The sequence below is a fragment of the Myotis myotis genome, unplaced genomic scaffold (assembly GCF_014108235.1).
Source record: "Myotis myotis isolate mMyoMyo1 unplaced genomic scaffold, mMyoMyo1.p scaffold_m19_p_10, whole genome shotgun sequence".
Taxonomy (NCBI): domain Eukaryota; kingdom Metazoa; phylum Chordata; class Mammalia; order Chiroptera; family Vespertilionidae; genus Myotis; species Myotis myotis.
The window spans coordinates 22,359,836-22,372,351 of record NW_023416314.1 but is presented as its reverse complement, the minus strand read 5'-3'; the positions used below and the strand labels follow the sequence as shown (position 1 = coordinate 22,372,351).

At 43.0% G+C, this 12,516-nt stretch overlaps 1 protein-coding gene across 6 annotated transcripts in view; it reads left to right on the top strand.

Annotated features, from left to right (window-relative positions):
• The first annotated feature begins 1,921 nt into the window (after positions 1 to 1,921).
• AMOTL1 (angiomotin like 1) overlaps positions 1,922 to 12,516 on the top strand; it is a 150,577-nt gene continuing 139,982 nt past the window's right edge. For 3 of the 6 annotated variants that reach the window (XM_036324654.1, XM_036324653.1, XM_036324659.1), the window contains exon 1: positions 5,906 to 6,062. The gene's annotated coding sequence lies outside the window, so the exon portion shown is untranslated. Of the gene's footprint in view, positions 1,941 to 5,905; positions 6,063 to 12,516 lie in introns of those variants that run through there. The other 3 variants (XM_036324649.1, XM_036324648.1, XM_036324650.1) reach the window with 3 other exon arrangements.

The following is a 12,516-nucleotide window of genomic DNA, read 5'->3' as shown; positions in this document are numbered from 1 at the left end:
AATTTTTATGAGTTCATTTGAGCCAAACTGACTACAATTGCTGGGAAGCAAAATTTCAACGGATTGAGAAAATGCTCCGGTAAATGGCAGTTTTGCACCTTATTTTATACATTAGAATCAAAGGAAGACGTAAGGCGGCTGTGTGAAATCCCTCGATTGTAGATTAGGGAGGCAGAAGAAAGCAAAGCAGGAACATCTCTGAGATTAAAAGCAAAATGAATAGACACATATTTCCTTTACATCGTTGGGCATAGGATAGTTACAGCGCACATTTACAGCACAAAGAGATAATATGTGGGGTAGCCAGATAACAAGGAGAGGTTCTGAGATCTCATGATCTGGTGGGAGATGGTGCCCTGAAGGATTTGGCAAAAGGGGATTACTCTGACATTGCAAAGGTATGTCATCTGTTAGTGTAGATGCAAAAAAGACAATAGACAGGTTCAGTTAAGGTAAACACTGACCTTTGTGAAGGAAGATATCAGGCTAACATGACTACCCAACCATGACTCACCTTTAGTGAGGAAGTTTAATTTCAGACCATCCGATGTCTGAGTTTGTAAGGATCACCCAGCAAGCCTCCCCTGAGCTCATCAGGTTTAGTATGTGGCCCCTTTTTTGTCCACATGGGCAAGAAACTTGTCTGTTCACTACAGTATCCAGTGTCTGGCACATAAAATGGATGCTCAATAAACTGTTGGTGAATCTTTAATAAACATATGTTAGTGAATGTTGAATAAATATATGGAGAAACTGTGGCTCAGAGTAGTTGCGTACTTTGCATAAGATCACACAGCATTAAGTGGTGGAATGGGGAAACTAGTTTGACTCACTCCACAGCCTCTACTCTTTTCACTATTCCTCCTTGCCTTGTTTATCTCTTCATCCTGTAAGTCCAGGCCTTCTTTGGAGGCCTGACCACATAAGTGCTAATTTCCTTCTACCCAGAGGTCACACACTTCTTCTGATGTTGTGGGTCCCTGGACAGCCTGTTGATGCCCAATTTGCTGTGAGCTGGTTGCTCTTCCTGCCAAAGCACAAGATACTCACAGGGCAGCCCAACACATCTCTTCTTCCCCACCGTAGAGGCCTTTTGTTCCACACTCCTGCAACCAACAGTCATTCAACCCCTCCTCTGGGCCAGGCTTCTTCTAGGAGCTGCTGTGCCATCCCTGCTTCCCTCAGTTAGGGCTTTCAGTCACGGCATTGCTTCATCTTATTTCCTCTCAGCTTCTCTAAAACACAAACAAATCAATAACCTATTCTATCTTTTCTCTTCATTAGCCTCTTCCCTGCAGGGTCGCAGGCCCAGGGCCCTGCTCACACCTGCCTGGTCCTGTCCCTGATGCTAGCTAACAACCCATCTCAGCTGAGAACAAGTATGAGCATATCAAAAATTCCAATTTACATTGTTATTACTCCCACTCAGCACAACACCCGAGGCTCAAATCCAAATAGATTTTGAGGCAGATGGTTTCCTGTATCATGTTTCCATATAAGGTGTCTGGCTTGATACAGAAACACAAACCCTGTGGCAAAATCTCCCCAACCTTTCTCTGTAAACTCCATCCCAGATATGAAGAAGACAGATTGGACTTGCCTGGCCTTGCCTTTTCTCAGATGTTAGTTCAGGACAAGTCTAAAATTAGCCCCACCCCCTCCTGGTGCTAAAACTCAGCTGGAGCTGGAGCAACAGGGGGCCAGTTACTTTTAGAAACTGGCCCACTGGGGCTTAGAGCTGAGCAACAGAAACAGGTGATGGAAACTGGGCCCAAAACCTGCATGGCAGGAGAGAAGAGCCAGATCAAGTTCAGAAGCTGAGATCAAAATGTCAGATCCAGGGTCCAGGGCTGCAAATCCAGACTGATGTCATGGTCATGGGCAGACCAAGGAGAACAAGCACAAAACCAAGCTGCGGGTAGCTGACTCGGCACGAGGAGGTAGGGTGGGTGTTGGGGGTGCGGGGAGGGGGCATGCTAGGGAGGGAAGGAGAGAATGGCTAGTAGGTACTCACTGTGTGACAGTTGCTTTATATATGGCGTCTCCTTGAGTCTTGTAGGTTCTCTTATTTTGCCTCTTTTACTGTTAGCTAAATGAAATGCCAGAGATATTCAGTAACTTAGCCAATGTCACACAACCAGTAAATGGAAAGCAGGGATTCAACCGTAGCCTATTTTATTGTAATGCCTGGCACTTTCCTCTATGCTGCCTTTACCAGTAGCAGGAAGGGACATTTCAGATCCACCCACAGCCCAGGGGGATGGGCCATCAAGTTGCCTCACTGATATTTCTCACCCTGGGTCATACTCCAAGTCCCTGGGGCACTCTGACAAAAATAACAATGCTTGAACATCACCACCACCACCGCCACCCCCCTTTCTAAGTTAACTGTTCTGGGGCAGGGCCTAAGAATAGGTATTTTACAACCTCCTGGGAGCTTCTATTGTGCCACCTGGGTAAACAAAACTAGGCTCAGTGCTGTGTTGCTGATCAGTTCCCCTGGGACAAGATGGAGAGATAGGAGAAATGGGCCGGTGATAGATATTTATGCCCCAGTCACCTGGGTTCCACACCCGCCAAGCAGGCCACCTGACCTGCAATGCACAGGTTTGCAGCAATTTCTGGTTGAGGGTGGTCTCAAATTCTGAAGTCAGAATTGAAAAACAGCATTAAAACTGAAAGGTCAAATGTTAGGCAGACTTCAGAGCAAGGACAATGGGCCAGATACAGAAACTAAAAAATAAATAGCTGAAATAGAAATTCAATGGATGTTCTTAAGAAGCACAACGGAGATGAAAGAAGGAAAAGTCAATGAATTAGTACATTAGCAGAAATGATCCAAAAGATATTTGCATTAATACCAAAAGGTCTATGTATTATAATTAGAGTCCCAGGAGGAGAGGAGAGAAAGGATGACACAGAAACATAATCGAATAAGTAATGGATGAAAAGTTCATAAATTTGGTAAAAGAGTCCAGACTCCAAAACCTTAATAAACACCAAGAAAGATTAATATAAAAAAGAAACAAAATAAAAATACTTAGGCATATCGTAATCAAAGTGCTGAAAATCAACGACAAAGAGAAAATCAACAAAACAATGCTGAGAGAAATTAAAGATGTAAATAAATGGAGAGATTTACCAAGTTAATTGATTGAAAGATTCAGTGTCGTTAAGATGGCAATTGCCAAGTTGATTTATGATTTTAGTACAATCCTAATAATAATTCTATGCTTTTTCATCAAAATTAGCATGCTGGTTCTAAAATTTCTCTAGAAATGCAAAGAACTTAGAATATTGAAGAAGTCTTGAAAAAAGAAGTCAAGATTATAGACTTATACTACTTGACTTCAAGGTTTACCCTAAAACTACAGTAATCAAGACAGTGTGGTACTGATACAAGTCCATCCCCCCCACCCCCACATAATCAACAAACAAATTGATAGAACAGAGTAAAGAACCAAGAAATAGATCCACATTTACACATTTACTTTCAACAAGGATGTCAAAGCAACCCACTGGGAAAGGAAGTTTTTTCAACAAGTGGTGTTGAAATAACTACTATACCAATTGTCATCAGAAGGATATAAAACAACTAAAACTCTTATGCATTGCTGGTAGGAGGGGGAAATGATATGAGAGCACTGGAAAAAATATTTCTAAATAAATATTGAACTCTGATTAATAACATTTGGGAGAAATCAATATCTACAACTTACTTTGGAACACAATAACAAAATTAATTAAATGAGTTACTAGATGGATAGAAGAATAGACAGAGAATCAATATGTGGTAAAGAAAATACAGTAAAATGTCAACTGAAGGAACTACGAGGTGAGTATATGCATGTTAATTGTAAAAGTTTTTCAACACATCTCTAAGTCTGAAAATTGTATGATAGACTGTTGAGAACAAACATTGGGATAGTTGGCAAATTTCCCATTAGAGTCCTGGCCCTGGGGAAAGATCCTGGAATCTAGCTGCTGTGTAAGGGGAACAGAGTGGACAAAGGAGGCTTCCGGGTCCAGAAGAAATTGGCTTTCTTTGCTCTATTCTAACTTTGGCAATGAACCTGGGGGCTGGGGCAAAACACATGCAAGTTCCTCTTGCATTCCGTTAAGACCCCTGGCTCATGCTCTCTGCACTTGCCTTGTCTACCAGATGGTGACGCAACAGATCTCTTCTAGAAATCTGCAACTGGAATGGGGCTGTCTGGCACTATTTACTTTCTACCTACTGAGTGCCGACTGTGTGCTGCTTTGTGTACTAGGCTTTGAGGAGACTATGATGAAATGCATAAAAATGACTCCTGTCCTTTTATTCATCTTACCATTGATAAAACTCAGCTTCTCTTCTACGTTTCTTGTTATTTACACCCTGACCAGAAGACTTACAGGTTCCTTTTATAAGCCATGTTGACTTTTTTTAATTAAAAAAATATTTTAATTAATTAATTAATTTTGAGAGAGAGAAACATTGATTTGTTCTTCCACTTATTCATTGGTTGATTCTTGTATGTGCTCTGACCAGGGACTGAACCCACAATCTTGGCATATCGGGACAATGCTTCAACCAACTGAGCTACCTGGCCAGGCTGCCATGTTGATATTTCTTAAGTCTCTGAGTTCAAAAAAGCCTTTTTAATATTGGGCCTGAATATCTCTATCTAAAAAGAAAGAGATTTTTTCTTATTTTACTCTCTCTGGAGTGAAGCTTGACACAGGAAGATTCCAAAGCCTCGAAATAGCTTAGCAAGAAATTGAACACATGCCTAGTGACCCAAAGTCCCCTGACAGTCTCCTGAAGTAGGGGTGAGAGGGAAAGGGCTCTGGGCAAGCATGCTCAACCTTCTGCCCCACTTCCAACAGAGGTCACACCATTGCCATTCCTTGCCTTAGCACCACAGTCAGAAGTCCTGTCCAAAGGTTAGCCCAAGCACATGGCATCAAGGAGAGGTGCCTGGCCTACCGGATAGCTTGACGTGACCTTGAATCCCATGTTACAAATTAAATTGTCCAGCCTCACCTTTAACATACAAAAGAGAAAATTCCTTACTTAAACACCCCCTTTCCCAAGTCTTCTTGGTGGAATGTGAGCATGTTTTGAGCTGATATGTTAAGGTGACAATTTGGTTGAGTGACACCACATTCAGTAAAAAGAAAATAGAAATTCGCTGCCTTCATTAGAAAGGCTATTGCACTTTCTGTAAAGTGACTCATCCTTTTGCTTAACTGAATACCTTCCCCTCTGCCAAGTCCAAACTGTCACTTATTTGTCACCTTTGTATGCTTCCACCAGCTCTGGAAACTTTTTAGCAAGGTGACTATTTCCAGCTTCTTTAAGAAAAACGTTTTTTAAAAATTGATTTCAGAGAGGAAGGGAGAGGAAGAGATAGAAATATCCATGGTGAGAGAGAATCATTGATCGGCTGCTTCCTGCACACCCCACACTGGGAATCGAGCCCGCAACCCAGGCATATGCCCTGACTGGGAGTGGAGCTGTAACCTCCTGGTTCATCGATTGATGCTCAACCACTGAGCGGCGCTGACTGGGCTATTTCCAGCTTCTTAATGCCCCTCATCCTGACTGAAATATATTTGCTTCTTTTCTCTACCCTCCTTTCTGCAAAATTTTTACCCCTCAGGAATTTAAATACCTGTTTTCTTTCCCTAGGAGCTGTTTTCCAGACAGGGGGATTCTTGGGAGACAATGATATGGTGCAGGGAAATAGTGTTTGTTTTTTCTGTCCCTGGTGCTGGGCAAGGTGATTGGTGCTTCAGGACTTGCTGAAGCTCTTTGAAAACAGGGCTAGTCAGATTCCAGAGATTTACCTTCTGGAGCGTGAGCATGTCTGGGCAGCGGCTGCATAATTTGGATGGAGTCATCGCCGATGAGGCAGAGTTGGCTCAGCCAGGGAGCACTCGTTGCTCTTTTCAACTCCAGGGCACCGGGGATGAAGTCACCTTTCTTCTTTTGAAACCAACAGATTCGTCCTGTGAGTCCCTGTCACTTCTGTGAGGACTTGTTTTTTCTGCTGCTGGTCGCCAGGACCTTCTCTCAGGTAAGCAAGCTCTGATTTCGTGGGTTTTCACCCAAGAAAGCTTTATTTTGGGGGCATCTCTGGGTAAAGGTGGAGTCAGGTCAGGGACTTGGGATTGGGTGAGGAGGCCAGTGGGTTCCCAGCCACCTGGTATCACCCGGGGGGGCCGGCGGGCTCTGAGCTGGATGAGGAGCACCCCACGCAGCTGGGCGCGAAAGTAGGGGTGCTCACCGTGGGCAGGGAACTCTAATCCGAGCTTGGTTTCGGCGCCTGTGCTGAGAGTTGTGTAACAGGCACATTGGGGAAGCGCCTACAGGTGGTTTGCTTCGGGTTGGGACTCTCTACCCCCTTTGCCTTCCTAAGGACTGGCTTTGTGTTTGGGTAGAACTCCTGTAGGATCTCATGACAAAAGCTGATGCGCAGGAAGGCAGCAGCTCTCCCAAGAGCCTTTATTTGCTCACTCACCGAGGTGAATGCTCCATCTTCCTCAGAGTGGAGGAGACAAAGGGGCCCGCTTCCTGCCCTGACATGCAGGCACCTGTGTAAACAATGGCTGTCCTGCTTGGGGGGGGGGGGGGGCGCAGAAGCGTGCAAACACATCTTTGCGCCTGTCTTGGCTTCTAAGAAAATGAGCATGAGTTTTGGGGTGTGTGTGTGTGTGTGTGTGTGTGTGTGTGTGTGTGCAGGCGGACCTGTGACCTGAGGAACCACTGAAGTCTCCCTGCAGCACTTTCAATGGGTTACATGAGTCACTGTCCCTGATTGAATCAGACATCTCTTATTAGCTTTGGAGGCTCAATAAAGACATCTTGGTTATGATGGAGGCACCTACAGGGTGATAAATGGCTTTTGGAGAGAGTTGAACCACCGTGAAGTGAAAACATTGAGACTTGCAAAAGCCTTTTATTACCTGACACACAACCCTACTACACATAATATTTGATATGTTCCTTTTTAAATATAAGTATATATACACACATATATTGATATATTGATTTTAGAGAGGAAGGGAGAGGGAGAGAGTTAGAAACATCAATTGTGAGAATCATCAACATTCTGCTTCCCGCATGCCCCCCACTGGGGACTGAGCCTGCAACCCGGGCATGTGGCCTGACCAGGAATCGAACCATGACCTCCTGGTTATAGGTTGATGCTCACCCATTGAGCCACACTGGCTGGTGGTATGTCCATTTTTAACCTCTGAAGGGAGCAAGAATCTCATTAGATAAGATAAGGATGTTTTGTTATAAATGCAATTGCATATTGGTTGACAGCACCTGCTGACACGTTCACCTCTCCCTTGGCGCATCCAGAGTTTATCCTTACCTGAAATCTGCTCCCCCTTTTGTGTCTCTGGCTCAGTGAAAAGCATCTGGTTGTCCATAACAGATTTCTGGACTTCACCCTTGACCTCTCCTTTGTCCTCACATTCCCACATCCAGTTTGACAACACATCCAACAGATTCTGCCTCCATCTAATCTTTCAAATTCATGCATTCTTTCAGTTCCATGGCTATTTTCCTAGTTTGACAAGCCCTTATCATCTTCTTCTAGGATTATAGAAACCTCCCACACAGGCCTCCTCTCTTTAGCCTTGCCATCCTGGTGCAGCCAGATGATTCTCCAGTGAGTGATCGGCACCTGCACAAACCGATCATCCACTAGCCTGTGATTCTGTCTTCTTAATATCCCGCAAAAATTTTCACATCGCTCCACTCCACTCCCACCCCCTTGGTCCAACCTACTAATGCCCTTTGCCTTAGCCACTGCAATAACCTTCTAGCTGACCTCCCTGATACCAGGCTCACTTCCTTCCTGACGCATTTTAAACTTCTTATCTTCCCAAGCTTTTAAAGGACATTTTTTTAAACAAGAGCAGAACTTGAAACACCTGTTCCCCTCTTGGGGTTTAGAAACATCAGCATTTTTATGACTCTTGTAGGTCCTTCAAGGAGGGAGGCAGAGAGAACGGGGGTAGGTGAGGGGGGGTGCATAAAGCTCAGGCCTTAGAGCCATGCGGGTCTGCATTTGAATCCAAGCCCCTCCACTTCTATGTAGCCTTGACCAGACTGCTGAACCTTCCTGAGACACGTTTTCCTGACCTGTGAAGTGGAAATAATAATGCCTACTTCACTGGACAAGCGTAAGGGTTCAATTAGAACATTTAGGGAAGGCTCTGAAACATAGCAATTAAGAATTTTTACTTCCTTCCCTTTTAAGGCTTATAATCTCTAACCATCATATATCTTGTAAGCATTCGTGTGTATGTACATGTATAATGACCTGTTTTCGGCATGGTAGGAAGGAGGAGTGGCAAAGAAGCTACATGAGGACTCTCTTAAGGAATTTGCCGTTTACTCAGGGAAGCAAAGCAAATATAAATAGTATAAAAACATCTATAACACAAGCATTCAGCAATTGTCATGTGTACAGCAGCAGTCAAGTAGATAAGCAGGGAGGGCTTGAATACACAGATCAGATCTGTGAATACCTGCAGGCAGAGGGTGAGTAGATCTATATCAAGGAATTTTTAGATTTAGGTTTTTTGAGGACTTAAAATTCATTGGCCTCTCTGATGTTGAAATAAAACTTCACAGAAAGTGTTATACTTAAAAGCGATTTAAGGATATATGGATTAGTGTTTACGTGACTTGACTCATTCATTCATTCACCAAGTACTTACTGAGTGCCTACTCTGTACCAGGTCCTATGTTACACAATTTACTTGCTACTCTTCCATGGGACATGGATGATAACTCTCCTCCTCTTGAATTAGGGCTAGCTTTAGGGACTTGTTTGACCAATGGAATAAGAAGAAAGTGACATTTGGGGACTCCCATGGCTAGGTTCTAAGAAGCTTTGCTGCTTCCTCTTGGGTTGTCTTGGCTCACTCATTCTGGGCTGGGAGCCAACCACCATATAAATTCATGTGCTGGCAACCTGGCTGTCTGGGGGTGGGGGGCGGGGAAAGAAGAGAAAAACCCCGATTTGCAGTATTTGTCCGTTTTCATGGTAAAAATACTCCCTTCCACTACGGCCAATTTCCAGCTACCAAAGCGACAACACTGAATGCAGGGTTGGAAAGAAACACACAGAATCAGCTCTGACATGTTGGTACAAGCCAGCCCCAGTGCACGACCACTAATTACCCTGAGACCACCACGCTGTGAGGAACCCCATGCTAGCTGGGTGGGGAGGCTCCATGCAGACAAGCACAGGCTGCCCCAGGCTTTCCAGCCACTCAAATTTAGGCTCCAGGGAGGAAGCCTTCCAATGACTCCAGACACAGCCACTGACCTCAACTGTGTGAGAGCCCCCGAGTGAGACCAGCTCAGCTCAGCCCAGGCAGCCCACAGAACCCTGGGAGACAACCATGTGCAATGTGTGCTATCATTTGCAGGTAGTTCATTTCACAGCAATAGATAACTGGAAGGAAGTGGTAGTCGTGCTTAGAAGCAAGCCTCGATCAAGCCCCCAGGGTGTATGGAAGAATAGAGGAATCTGTCCAGAAAGTCCTTTGTCCTTGAATATTCTCAGGCCTTAGACACTAAGGAAGGAAATGTTTTAGTTTTTAAAACCTGAGAAAGAGGCTCGATTACTTTACTAACTAGCTTTACCCTTATAACTAAGTCAGTGGAGGGGAAAACACACACACACACACACACACACACACACACACACACACACACTTCTCTCTCATCATCTGCCTCCATCACTTACCCGCCTAACTATTCACGCTCAGCTCTGCAGGAAGCTCTCCTTTGCCTGCCCTTCCAATGCTGCTCCATCCTTCACATGGGATTTGTTGGGGGAGCGGGCAGAGCAGAAAAAATATGACGTCAAATGCCCAGAGCCCTGAGGTCTGGTGGACAGCTAGTGAGACTCCTGTAAAAGAGCAGCAAACAGGAGAATTTAAAATAAGCTTCAGGGAAGACGCATGGAATAGTGGTTAGAGCCTGAATTTAGAAATCAGATGACCTGGGTTGCAATCTGGATTCTGACATTTTCCAGTTGGCTGACCTTGGAAAGTATCTAGACATCTCTCTTCTCAATTTCTTCAACTTCAAAATCTGGATAAGAATGCCATCTCACAGAGTTCTCGTGGAGATTTAAATGAGATGATATTTGTGAGTGCTTAGCATAGTGTCTATCACACCGTGCTCCCTGGCAAGCCCAGAGCTCCAATCAGTCACACTATAGGTGCCCAAGATGTGTTCAATAATTGTTCAAATTAAACCAAGTATCTATATGTGAATACTTATTCTACTGCCATTTTTCTCTCTTGTCTTCCAAACATATATTCAAATGCTTAAAAAGCATAATTATGCATTATTTTCCCTATATCTTTTTTGTGGCTTAATTAATTAATTAATTTTCATTACCTTTATTATTGAAAGTATTACAGATGTCTCCTTTTTCCCCCATTGGTCCCCTCCACCCTGCACCTGCCCCCCAAGGCCTTCACCGCACTATTGTCTGTGTCCATGGGTTATGCATAAGTGCATATAAATATAAATTCTCTGGTTAATCTCTCCCTGTACCACCACTCCCTCTCCCTCCCCTCGCCTTCCCTCTGAGATTTATCAGTCTGTTCCCTGCTTCTGTGCCTCTGGATCTATTTTGTTCATTAGATTCCACATATGAGTGAGACCATATGATACTTGTGTTTCTCTGACTGGCTTATTTTGCTTAGCATAATACTCACCAGGTCCCTCCTTGCTGTAAATCCCCTATATCTTAAACAATATGAACTGAGACCATATTTTCCAATTTCTTATAAGTCCTCTTCTTACCTTCTACTGTGTAGCAGGTAGTTGAGTAGTTTAGTGCTCAAAACATATTAACTATTATTATTTTTTTTTAATTCTATTTAAAGAGAAATTAAAGTTGGGGGACTTGCACCCAGGAAGGTCCAGAAATTTCAGGTTCCCCTGTTTACACATGCCATCACTTTAGTAGGGTAGTCAAAATGAAGGGTAACAGAATTCTTGAGAGAAAAATGTGTTAAGTTCTCCTTTATTTATATTTTGTGAATAAGAGTATGGGGGGGAGGTTGGGAGTTAATGGGGGGGATGAAGACACATTTGTAATACCTTAACTAATAATAAAAAGAATAAAAAAATAAAAAAAAACAAAGGTAGAAACACAATAAAAAAAAAGAGTTACTGAAACTTCAGTCTATGAACTGACATTAGGTACACTTGTCTCATTAAATTTGTGGTTGGTCTAGTCATATGGATATTTTAAACAAAGAATAATACAAACTTTCTGACTATTAAAGAAAAACTGATTCGTGTATTTTTAAAAAAATACTTTTATTACAAAATATTAATAGATTCATGAGTGTGTGCCTGCTTCACCCAGCCTCTCCCAGTGTTTACATTTTGCATAACTATCAAAACCAGGTCATGGACATTGGTGCAATCACAGACCTTATTTGGATATGATCAGTTATACATGTACTCATTTGTGTGTCTATGTGTATAATTGAACACAATGTTATCATGCTAACTTCATTAAACTATTCCCACAATCAAGATATTAAAGCACATGAATACCACAGGCTCTCTATACTATCCCTTTGTATCCATTCCCTTCCTTTTTTAATTTATTTTTTTAATTTTGTTTTATTGCTTAAAGTATTACAAAGAGTATTACATATGTCTGCATCCCCCCCCGCCCTTGACATTCCCCCGGCCTCCCCTACCCCCCAGTGTCTTATGTCCATTGGTTATGCTTATATGCATGCATAAGCCAGTCAATGAAAGAAAAATACCACATGATCTCACTCATCTATGGATAATAAAGACCATTATAAACTGATGAACAAAAATAGATACAGAGGCAGAGCAGCATCGAACAGACTGTCAAACTACAGCGGGAAGGCTGGGGAGGGTTGGGGGGCGAGGGGGGGTAAGAGATCCATTCCCTTCCTTAACCCTTTGAAGTCATTCATCTGTTGTCCATCTATATAATTTTATTTCATGAATGTTTATAAATGGAGTCATACAGTATTTATATGCATGGGCCCTACTTTTTTCACAGCCTAATTTTCTGAGATCCACCCAAGTATGTATCGATAGTTGGTTCTTTTTCATTGCTGAGTGGTATTCCACAGGCACGGTTGTGCTAGAGTTTAATTATTCACCCGTTTGCCCACTGGAGAAGAGGGGCTATCATAAATAAAGCTGCTTGAGCATGTATTTGTATGCAAATTTCTTCAGGAACATAAATTGTCATTTCTCTGGGATAAATGCCCAAGAGTTTTAAAAGGAAGTGCCAAACTGTTTTTCCAGAGTGGCCATTACCTTTTGCAATACATGAGTGACAGACTTTCTCTGCACCCTTGTCACAGTCTGACGTCATCCCTATTTTTTATTTAGCCACTCTGATAGCTGGGTGGTGATACCTTGTGATTTTTAATTCACATTTCCCTAAAGGTTTCTGATATTGGTCATCTTTTCACATATCTATT